Below are 12,579 nucleotides of genomic sequence, written 5' to 3'. Positions count from 1 at the left end.
GTGCTCAGCATAAACAATGAATGAATGTTACATTATTATTATCACTGAAATTATTTTTACTGTTATTACTACTACTACTAGCTCAGATAAATGACAGTTCATACGTTCACTTTTGGGGAAAGAGTAGAAATAATCTCCTGCTAGCAAATTCATCTCCATCTTCTCTAAAGGCAGCCCTAACAGTCTCAGGAATGAAGGTAAGACAAGTAGAAGGTTAGCACCAGAAACAAAGAAATTACCTTTGAAAAGTGCCTACTGAGTATTTTCACATGATGTTTAAAGTAAAAATTCCCCATTTTTCTCAAATCTACTCTTTCTCGGTTACTGCCCTTTTCTGTCACTCACTGTATTGAGATATAATTAATATGTAATACTGTATTAGTTTCAGGTGCATATCATAATGATTTTGTATTTATATATATTGCAAAGTGACTGCCACAATAAGTTTAGTAAATATCCATCACCTCACATATTTACATGTTTTTTATTCCTTATGATGACAACTTTTAAGATTTACTTTCTAGGCACCTTTCAAATATATAGTACACAGTTATTAACTATAATCACCATGATATACATTACATCTTCAGGGCTTATTTCTCTTACAACTAGAATTTTAACCCCCTTCATCCATTCCCCCCACCTCCCATCCCCCACTTCCTGGCAACCAAAACTCTGTTCCCTGTATCTATGAGCTTGTTTTTTTTTTAATTCCACATATAAGTGAGATCATGCAATACTTCTTGTTCTCTGTCTGACTTACTGACTTAGCATAATGCCCCCAAAGTCCATCCATGTTGTTGCAAATGACAGTATTTTCCTCTTTGTGTGGCTGAATAGTATTCTAGTCTATATATCTGTATCTATATCTATTTTATCTTATAGTTTTTTATCCACTCATTCATCTGTGTACACTTGGGTTGCCTCCATGTCTTGGTTATTATAAATAATGCTGCAATGAACACAGGGTGGAGATATTCTCTCAAGATAGTGATTTTGTTTCCTCCTGATAAATTTCCAGAAGTGGGATTTCTGGACCATATAATAGTTCTACTTTTAATTCTTTAGGACTTCCATGCTGTTCTCTGTAACAGCCACACCAATTTATCTCCCCACTAACAGTGTACAGGGATTTACCTTTTCCCACATCCCTGCCAATACTGTGTCTTTTTTGTTCTATTAGTTTTGTGTTGATAATAGCCATTCTAATAGGTGTCAGGTGATTTCTCATTATGGTTTTGATTTCCACTTCTCTGATGGTTAGTGATGTTGAGCACTTTTCCACGTACTCATTGGCCATGTGTATGTCTTCTTTGAAAAAAACTGTCCTCCATTTTTTAAATTGGACTATTTGGAGTTTTAGCTATTGATTTATATGTATTCTTTATATACTTTGGATATAACCCTTACCAGATAAATGATTTGTAAATAGCTCCCACTCGATGGGTTGCATTTTGTTGATGGTTTCCTTTGTTGTAAAGAAGCTTTTAGTTTGATGTAGCCCATTTGTTTATTTTTGCTTTTGATTTCTTTGCTTTTGTTGACAGATCCAAGAAATCATTGCCAAGACCAATGTCAAGGAGATTACCCCCATGCTTTCTAAAATAAATTTCATGGCTTCAAATCTTACATTCACGTCTTTCATCCATTTTTGTTTGTTTGTTTTTTAAACCTGTGTTTCAGGTAAGCTTATTTATTTATTTATTTATTTATTTATTTATTTATTATTAATGAGAGATACAGAGAGAGAGAGAGAGAGAGAGAGAGAGAGGCAGAGACACAGGCAGAGGGAGAAGCAGGCTCCATGCAGGGAGCCTGACGTGGGACTCGATCCCGGGTCTCCAGGATCAGGCCCTGGGCTGAAGGCAGGCACTAAACCACTGAGCCACCGGGGCTGCCCCTTTCATCCATTTTGAATTAATTTTTGCGTATGGTATAAGGACAGTGGTCCAGTTTTATTCTTTTGTATGTGGCTGTCAAGTTTTCCCAACACCATTATTGAAGAGACTATCCTTTCCTCACTGTATATTCTTCCTTTGTCATAAAATAATTGACCATATATCTGGGTTTATTTTGGGATTCTCTATTCTGTTCGATTGATTCACGTATTTGTTTTTATGCCATGTTGTTTTAGTTACCATGATTTTGTAACATAGTTTAAAATCAGAAAGTGTGATATCTCCTGCTTTTTCTTCTTTCTTGAGATTGCTTTGGCTATTTCCGGTCTCTGTGAGTTCATACAAATTTAGGATTATTTGTTTTATTTCTGTGAAAAATGCCATTGTTATTTTGATAAGGACTGCGTCGACTCCATAGATTGCTTTGAGTAGTATGGACTTTTTTTTTTTTTTTAGACATAGAGAGAGAGGCAGAGACACAGGCAGAGGGAGAAGCAGACTCCATGCCGGGAGCCCGACGCGGGACTCGATCCCAGGTCTCCAGGATCAGGTCCTGGGCTGAAGGCAGGCGCTAAACCACTGAGCCACTCAGGGATCCCTGAGTAGTATGGACTTTTTAACAATATTAATGCTTCCCATCCATGTGCACAGAATCTCTCTCCATTTATTTGTGTCTTCAATTTCTCTCATCAAGGTAATAGTTTTCAGTGTACAAGTCTTTCATCTCCCTGGTTAAATTTATTCCTAGGTATTTTATTCTTTTTGATATAATTATAAATGGGATTGTTTCTTTACTTTATCTTTCTGATAGTTCATTATTAGTGTATAGAAATTCAATTTATTTTTGTAAATTGATTTTATATTCTGCAGCTTTACTGAATTTATTAGCAACAGTTTTTTAGTGCAGTCTTTAGAGTTTTCCATATACATGTCATCTGCAAATACAGACATTTTTACTCCTTCCTTTCTTATTTAGTACCTTTCATTTATTTATTTTTCTGGCCTAAATGCTCTGTGTTTAAGACTTTCAGAACTATGTGGCAAGAGTGAGCATCCTTGTCTTGCTCCTGATCTTAGAGGAAAAGATTTCAGTTAAAATTCCCCACCTTTCTCAAATCTAATCTTTCTCATTTAATTCCTAACCCAGTTAAAAACCTGAACATCCATCTAAACATCAAGTCCTTCCGCACCACTACCCACTTGGTGACCCTGTGCCATTGATTCTCCCTCTGAAATGTCTCTCTGAGGATGTCTCTTCTCTTTCTGCAATCTACCTGGTTGAGGCACAACTAATTTTATTTATTTATTTACTGACTGACTGACTTATTTTGCTTGGAACACTCCAGTGGTCTAAAATCTCAGCTCCTTCCCCTTTGCAACACCATCTAACTTACTTATCATCTCCAAAGTCACTTTTGCAAAATACGAATTAGATTAAATCATCCCTCCCATAAAGACTGTATAATTTCTCCTCTTTAGCAGGATATATTCGCATCCGAGGCTCACTGAAAGAACCCTTTGCTCAACTTCTCCTGCCACCCCGTCACTTCAGAGTACCCAAATCTTTTTTCAACACGAACTTTCTTTGAATGTGGAACACCTACCTAGCCCCTTCTCTAGAAAACTGCAACTACTGGAATGCAGTATTTTCTGCAAGCACAATATTTTCTGCAAGCTCTTCCAGAGTCCCTCCACCCTTCCCTCTGGGCTTCCAATGAAGTTGTTCCTATTTCCACTTAACCATTCACCATGTGGATCACTAGTACTTATTTTCTTATCCTTCTTTTCTGCTAAATTGATTTCTGAAAGATATGGGCCTCATTCTTTTATCCTCTGTCACAGGACCTACGTAAGGCACAGTACCACGTGCATAACAAAGAACTGCTGAATCAACTGAGTGGATGGTAGTAAAAGGAATAATAAAATGAGACTTCGGTGACTATCAAAGCTGATCTCAATTAAAGCCAGTTTCTGTAACATATATAAGTAACTGCAAATGATTACATAAGTAGTTTTCAAAAGAGTGTGATATGAACTTGCAAATGGCAAAGCTCTCAAGTTCCCACTTAAGGCTTGTTAAATGTTCATCAATGCAGAGAGACCGCCACATCCTCCCAGAGTTAGTTGGCTTCTGCAGGACCTGCATTCTGAAAGCTCCTGCAATCCTGCAGCTTTATGGAGGACACTTCTCCCTCACAAAATTCTGCGGACTGGATTCGGGTAGTAGATGCTCAATAAACACTGATTTCATTTGCAGTGAATTTGAAAGCAAAGTGCAACTCACATTTTAGACTAATTCAATGCAACGACTGATTGTACTTAAGATAATAGCTCTAAGGCTAAAGAAAATCAATGGGGAGACTGAAAAGCAGCCAAATGCTCACTCCTCTGCCTTGTTCCACAGTCAATGCTGACCTGTTTCTCGATCCTTTCCAGCTTCTAAGCTTTTTGGACCTCACTGTTTCCCCCAGAATGGAGGGAGCCAGTTAGCAAGTGTTGCCCTGTACCTGCGATATATTTGCCCTGTGTTTTGATGTTGATGTAATACGTGAGAAAGGTGAGTGGCTTTTTTTTTTTTTTTTTTAAAAAAACGTCCTAGTTTTCCTAAAGCCTTCCCTCCGTGTGAGAGGTGAAGTGGGATTCCAGCTGAAGGCAGGAGGAAGTGTGGACTGGAATGCTGTAGCATTTTTTCACCTTCAGCTGTGGGCCTGTGTGGTAAAGGGAGTCCAGAAACTTTTGTTTCCACTAAAATGATATTTAAAACCAACCAAACAAACAAACAACAAAAGCTCTAAATTCGGCAGCAAACTCTAAATTCGATGTCTATTGAACACTTGTATTCCAATGTAGGAAATAGGAAAAGTCTCAAAACATGCCCTCTGCTATAATTCATTCTGGGATAAGAAAAAGACAGCAGGGCCCCGGAGAATCAATCATTAACTAAAAGTCAAACCGAGACACCCTGGAAACCGGGGAGGACACAGGCGGCCGGATTTGCCTGTTCCCTCCGGTGACTCTAGAGCGAAGCATCCCACAGGCGGACAAACTCGGCACACTGCTCCCTTCTATTTCACTTTTCAAACTTGAAGTTATTTTTAGATGACCCATGCCCGCTAATCCCAGGCAGGACAATTCCCAGCCCGCTGCGCCTCAAAGTACCTTCCTTCTCCCCGGCACTTTTTTTTTTTTTTTTTGGTAAGCACTGGGAAAGGGGCCTCTCCGTTTTCTCCTCCTTTCTCAGCGTGTAGTCCACCTTCCCCGTGTCCACACCTCGGTCCCGGGGGCGCGGCGTCATCCTCGCTGTTCTACTTATGCACCTGCTGCCGCCGCCGCTGGACAGGCGCGCCCTGGGGCCACCGGGAGCGGGGCAGGGGCAGGGGCAGGGGCAGGGGCAGTCGGAGACCCGCGCCCTCTAGAGGGGGGTCAGGAGCGCCGGCGGCCGCAGCGCCCCCCGCCCCCCGCCGCCCGCCGCCCCAGCGCGCGCCCCGCCCGCCCCCCGCCCGCCGCGCCCCCCGCCGCGCCCCCCGCCGCGCGCAGCCCCGACCGGACCGGGCGCAGGGGCGAGCGGGCCAGCGCGTTACATAACCGACCTGCGGGGCGTCCGCGATGCGCCGGCGGAGGCTGAGGCGGCGGCTGGGGTTCGCGGGGCCGGCGACTGCGGCTCACCTGCCCGCCCGGCGAGCGCGTGGGGGGGCGCGGGGCCCGCGGGCCTGGGCGTGGGGCCGTGCGCGGCGCGCCCCGCCTCCGGGCGCCGAGGTCCGCGTGTGCCCGGCTCCCGCCTCCTCCCGCCCGCTCCTCCCCGCAGCCTCGGCCGCCGTCAGCCGGGACAAAGCGGCTCCGGGGAGGGGCCGAGCGGGCGGCTCGCGCCGGAGCCGGCGGAGATGGGCGCGCCCCCAGCTCCGACTCATCGGGCCAACCTCCAATCAGACCCCAGGAAGCCGAAAGCCCCTGAGTGGCCTCCTCTCCTCCCCTCCCCCGTGACCCGGCGCCCTTCCCGCGCCCGCACCCGCTCGGCTCCCGGGGCTCCCGCCCTGCGCTCAGCGCCCCCCCCGCCCCCCCCGGGTGCGCAGCAAGCGCAGGAGCCCCCCGCACCCCCGGCGCTGGAGCCGGTCCGCAGGAGTCCCGGCCTCGCGGGGAGGGCCCCGGGGGGCGGAGGGCGCGGGGGCTGCTGGCGAAGCGAGGGCTGCCTGCGCAGCTCAGCGCAGAGGAAACTGGCGGGGGGCGGGTGGGGGGTCCTGGGAGAGAGACGTCTCCTACACGCAGACCGACCCCCGCCCCGGTCCGGCCGAGGACAGGGCGGGAACCCCCGCGGGTCGTGGGGCGTCTGCGCAGGGGGGGGGGGCCTCTGGCTGCAGACCTGCGCGCGCCCCGCCCACGCGCTGGAGGTGCCCTGCGCGGGCCCCCGGGTTCGCCCCCCGAGCCGGGGTTGGATGCGGATCAGGTTCTAGGCTAGATCGGTTGCCCAACGAACTCCAGGTAGCCGGCTCCGCTTTACAAAATAAAAGCAGTTCAGAGCCGGAGGAAGCCTGGGGCTCCTGGGGGGCGACGCTTGGGACAGGGCTGATGGCAGGAGAAAGTCAGCGGCGACAAGATCGGGCAGGGAAAGGGGGGCAAACGGAAGGGGGGTGGGGGTGGGGGTGGGGGTGGGCGTGCAGGCCCTCTCCAGGACGCAGTGGACAGTCTTTAAATCAGCTGCGTGTTGCGTCGTCTAACTGCTATACAAATAGGCCCTTTTCCCTTTGCTTCTTACGCCTTTCTGTTTCCTGATGACAGGATTAGAATTAGACACTGAGGCCGTGGATAAGTTTCGCAATTATTCTTCCGTCACCCAGACACCACCTCGTTTTGGGGTGGCGTGAAATTTCATTTTGAAAACAAAACCAAGAAGCACTGACGAAAAGGTAGACCTTAGCTCTTCACTCCTATTCATCTGCACTAATATAAATAAAGACAGAATTTCGGAGTTGAAAATGGCCTTAGACTCCTTACTCTTGCAAACTTCTGGATGCATAAATTCATAACTATCCGCTGATTTAGATGGATGATGTTTTAAATAGAATTGTCTGGTTCCTGGGGCGCCTGGGTGGCTCAGTCAGTTAAGCAAAAGACTCTTGATATCAGCTCAAGTCATGATCTCAGGTTCCTGGGATGGAGCCCTATGTGGGGCTTCAAGCTCAGTGAGGAATCTGCTTCTCTCCCACTCTCTCTGTCCTTCCCTCTCTACCCCCTTCATTTTCCCTCTCTCTCTCTCTCTCTCTCACACACACACACACACACACACACAAATGGATGAATGAACCTTAAAACAAAACAAAACAAAAAACAGAAAAGAAAAGAAAAAGAAGCCTCTGAAAAGGCATTCATAGACTAAACCCAAACTCACCTTCCTGGGATTTTTCACTCATTGGTTCTAGTTCACTTTTTGAAGCCATGAAGACAGAGTCCAAAAACTTCTCCAACTGTTTCAAATACATGAAGATAGTCATCATGTCTCACCCACTCCAAGACCCCCTGTAAAACATCCTCAATCCTTTAAACAAAATCTCACTTGCAATAAGTAGTTCCTAGAATCATCACCATCCTGAAGACTTTCATCTTACTAGAATCTATTTTGTAAATATATATTTACAAAGAAAGTTTTCTGCTGCTGGAAGTAATATGTTTATTGCAGAAATTTTGAAAACCATAAGATTCAATGTGAAGATTAATTAAAACAGTTAACATTCACTATATATCTTAGCTGTTATAAAAATGAACATGATCATTTTCCTGCCACTGAGATACAGGTATTATTTTTTTTCAAATTTTTATTTAAATTCTGGTTAGTTAACATACAGTGCCATATTGGTTTCAAAAGTAGAATTGAGTGATGGGTCCATCCCTTACATACAACACTCCGTGCTCATCACAGGTGCTCTCCTTAATACCTATCACCCATCTAGCCCATCCTCTGCCTACCCTCCTCTATCAACGCCCAGTTTGTTCTCTAACCTTAAAAATCTCTTATGGTTTCTCTCTCTCTCTCTCTCTCTCTCTCTCTCCCCCCCCCCATATGTTCATCTGTTTTGTTTCTTAAAATTCCACATATGAGGGAATCATATGGTATTTGTCTTTCTCTGACTTATTTCACATAGCATAATACACTCTAGCTTCATCCACAGCGCTGCAAATGGCAAGATTTCAATCTTTTTGATTGCTGAGTAATATTCCATTGTATATATGTGGCATATATACCACATATTCTTGATCCATTCATCACTTGATGGATATTTGAACTTAACTTTTTGAGGAACTTCCATACTGTTTTCTAGAGTGGCTACACCAGTTTGCATTCCCACCAACAGTGCAAGAGGGTATTCTTGTTTTTTAGGACTTTATTTTTTAAAGTTTAAGGCTCACCACAAAATTTGAGTGGAAGGTACAGATATTTACCATTTACCCCCTGCACCCACTAAGACATAGCCTCCCTCATTATCAATATCCTCCACCAAATTGGTACTTTTTTTTTTTTTTTTTACAATTGATGAATTTCCTTTGACACATCAGTATCAACCATATAGTTAATGTGATAGTTTACATTAGGGTTCACTTTTGGTGTTGTACATTCTTTGATCGTTGACAAGTGTTTAAGATATATACCATTATGGTCATATGGGGGATAGTTTCACTGTTCTAAAAATCCTCTGTGCTCCTCTTTGCCTCCCCATTAACCTCTGAGAACCACTGATGTTTAACTCTGAGTGGCCTCCCCATTAACCTCTGAGAACCACTGATGTTTAACTGTCTCCATAGTTTTGCCTTTTCTGGAATGTCACAGAGTAGAACATTCACAGTGTGTAGCCTTTTTTCTTTTTAGTAATATGCATTTATGGTTCATGCGTTTTCATGGTTTGAGAACTCATTTCTTTCTAGCGCTAATATTCTGTATTCTGGATGTGCACAGTTTATTTATTCATTCACCTACTGAAGGGCATCTTGGGTGCTTCCAATTTTTAGCAATTATGAATAAAGCTGCTATAAACATCTGTGTACAGGTTTTTATACAAACGTAAGTTATCAGCCTATTTTGGGTAAATACTAAGGAGTGAGATTGCTAGATCATATTGTAAAACTATGCTATGTAAGAAAACACCAAATTGTCTTCCAAAGAAGCTGTACCAGTTTTCATCGCCACCAGAAATGCATGAAATATCCTATCCCACATCCTTGCCAGTATTTGTCATTGTCAGTGTTTTGGCATTTCACCATTCTTAAAGGTATATAGTATAATCTCACTCGTTTTAATTTACAGTTTCCTAATGATTTGAACATATTTCATATGCTTTTTTGCCAACTATATATCTTCTTGGTGGCTGTCTGTTCAGTTTTGATGCCCATTTCTTAATTGGGTTACTTTCTTATCATTCTTGTTTCTTGCTGTTATTGTTTTAAAAATTCTTTTACAGTTTGAATAACAGTTATTTATAAGATATGTATTTTGTAAATAATTTCTCCAACTCTGTGGCTGGTCTTCTCATTCTCTTAACAGTGTCTTTTACAGAACAGAAGTTTTTAATTTTATTGATTTCCAGCTCATCAATGATTTATCTCATGGATTGTTCCTTTAGTGTTTTATCTAAAACGTCTTCATAATATCCAAAGTCCTCTAGATTCACTCCCATTTTATCTCCTAGGAGTTTTATAGTTTTGTAACATTTTACATTTAGGTATATGGTCCACTTTGAGTTCACTTTTATGAAGGATGTAAGGTCTGTGTATGTGCGTGTGTGTGTATATATAGACACACATATTTTTTATATGTAGGTATCCACTTGTTTCAGCATTGTTTATTAAAAAGACTATCTTTTTTTTCATTGTATTGCTTTTTCTCCTTTGTCAAAGACCATTTAACTATATTTATGTGGCTCTACTTAGAGACTCTCTGTTCTGTTCCATTGATCTATTCTTTCACCAGTATCACACTCTCTTAATCACAGTACCTTTATAGTAAGTCTTGAAGTCTGGTTGAATCAGTCATCTGATTCTTATCCTTCTTTAATATTTGTTGGGTATTCTAGATCTTTTACCTCTCTATATAAACTTTAGAATCAGTTTGTCAAGATCTATTTACAAAATAATTTGCCAGAATCTTGATTGAGAGTACATCGAATCTGTAAGTCAAGTTGTGAAGAACTGAAAACTTGACCATATTTAGTTTTCTTATCTATAAACATGGAATATCTCTTCATTTATCTAGTTTTTCCTGGATTTCTTTTTATCAGAGTTCTGTAGCTTTTCTCATATAAATCTTATATATATTCTGTTAAATTTATATCTAAATATGGAATTGTGTTTTTAATTTCACATTCAATTCATTCACTGTTGGTGTATGGACTGGAGACTTTACATGGGAAGAAACAAAAGAACACATAATTCCGAAAGACTATGATTTTAATGGCTCAAGGAATATCTGGTGTCAGTGTCCTCCAGCCAAAGACCACCATAAACACGCCTATAGTTAAATAAATTGAATTTATGCTCACTGCAATAAAAGAGAATGTACTCTATGGGGACAATGTGGCATGGCATTAAGAGGACATCAGCAGACTTACCATAGGATTTGGACTTGTATGAAGTGATTTTGGAGAGAGTTTAAGGAGGCAATGCTTTACTCTAGATTGGATGCTGTTAGAAGGAGGAATATTAATTTGCTTGCATATGTATTAGTAAATCTTGTCTATAAAGCAGTAGAAATGAAGTAAGTCTACAGCTATAATTGGCAAAGAAAAGACTTTTCATATCAGCCAGGATAGTAGAAGGTTTGATCATTTTTCTAGTTTGGAAGCATTTTTGTCTCTGTTTATATGTGGTTGCAGAAGCTCTTGTTCTTGTCTTGATTCTTCATTGTCCTAGGATATTTTGTGAAACTGTTTGTATTCAAGAGGAGAACACCAAGGCCAAGCTGATCATGCCTGGCAGATCATAGCTGTTCAGCTGTTCAGGCTGTTAAGGCCACTTTTCTTTTTCTCACCAGTGACATATTGTCACTGTGACAGATAAGCTCTCTCCCACCTTGGCAATCTCACCAGCCCATCAATACTCCCTAATAATAATCGATAATACAAGGTACCTAATGCCCATCACACTTTCTACAAGTGAAAAATAAACAAAAGTAATATGTGTACTTTCTCAGGGATTTTGAAAGAGAAATGAATAAGCATAAGTCTCCCAAGACACCTAGAGAAGAACAAAAGATGAGGCTGTGTGATGGCCAATGAAAGAACGTTCTGTGAGTATAGGAGTGGTGCAGGAAGATGCTATAGAGAGGTCAGGATTTGGGCTAGTCTTCAAAAATGAATTTAATTTGGAGAGGAAAATAAAGCAGTGGACCGTTAAAGAGCCACACTAACCATGAAGAGGATGCTCTGTGGCCTTGCCTTGTTAACTACTATAACATGGGACAGACAGGAGGAGCAGCAGCCAGGACAAGATTCACCTTTAGGTCTGGACAAGCATGGAGATGGAGAATAGATAGAGGCTGAAGAAGAAGAAATTGGCTCTAGCATTGGGCCAAACCCAGCCCCAAAATCTCACTGTGGTCCCAAATAACATCACGGCAGACAAAAATAACTATCTAAGCACATTGTTGTCACCAAGAAGTCTCCCATTGAAACACTGGCTCACCTTGACAAATAAAAAGCTTGGAGAAATAGAATACAGGACAAGACAGATATTCTATTACTAGGATCCTAAGGTGAGTACTGGTTCTTGGGAACCAAGAGGCTTGGGAAGCTCTAAGGATAGCTCGATTATACCAGTGAGGCTTGAGCTCCTTACAACATCCCTCTCACCTAAAGTTTGGATCAATTCTAGAGCCCAGGATGGAGTTGAATTACAGGCAAGGGTATAAGAAATGAAGGGCTGGAAATACTAGGGCCCAGGGCAAGTCTGAAGTTTTCATCTCAATTCTGCTATTTACTAGCTGAACATCCTTGGATAAACAAATTACTCCTCTAAACTTTAGTTTTCTCATCTGTGAAGTCGGAATCATGGTAACCATACTATACATTGTTGTGAAAATTAAATACCATAATGTTCATAAAGCATTTTACCCAGTATCTGGCCTGAGTAAAATTTAGCCATCATAATCATCATCATTACCATCATCATCATCATCATCATCATCATCATCATCTTGTTTCATTATTGGCTGCATCATTATCATCAAAAAGAGGAGCATGCCCTTAAGGTAGAGGTCCTCAAATTATGGCCCCCAGGCCAAATCCAGCCCCGCATGCTCTCATGAATAAAGTTCTATTGGAACACAGCCACACTTATTCATTTAGGTACTGCCTATGGCTGTTTCTCCTACAATGGCAGTTGAGTAGTTGTGATAAAGACCTCAAGACCCGCAAAGCTGAAAATATTTGCTATCTGCTCCTCTACAAAAAAAGTTAGCTGACTTCTACTCTATGGCAAGAAAAAAAATCAAATGACCATGGCTGTGTTGGAAGCTCTAAGGACTCCCATGTGAAAAAACCACACAGATAGTATAGAAAGTAGTAAGAAAAAAATGAACAGGTAAAATGAGGTACACATATTTTTTAAATAGTCTTAAAATTTAAGAATTAAAATTGTATGCCATATTCCAGTCATCTCACATCAATGAAACTCTCTCTCTAGGACCAGGTACATAATTTGG

General features: G+C 42.2%; 1 protein-coding gene across 2 annotated transcripts in view; it reads right to left on the bottom strand.

Annotated features, from left to right (window-relative positions):
* RCAN2 (regulator of calcineurin 2) overlaps positions 1–5,726 on the bottom strand; it is a 260,146-nt gene extending 254,420 nt beyond the window's left edge. The window contains exon 1 of one of the 2 annotated variants that reach the window (XM_072832788.1): positions 5,489–5,726. The gene's annotated coding sequence lies outside the window, so the exon portion shown is untranslated. The remainder of the gene's footprint in view (positions 1–5,488) is intronic. The other variant, XM_072832789.1, reaches the window with a different exon arrangement.
* Positions 5,727–12,579: the final 6,853 nt, after the last annotated feature.

This window comes from Canis lupus, chromosome 7 (assembly GCF_048164855.1).
Source record: "Canis lupus baileyi chromosome 7, mCanLup2.hap1, whole genome shotgun sequence".
Taxonomy (NCBI): domain Eukaryota; kingdom Metazoa; phylum Chordata; class Mammalia; order Carnivora; family Canidae; genus Canis; species Canis lupus.
This window is presented reverse-complemented; position numbering and strand designations above follow the sequence as displayed.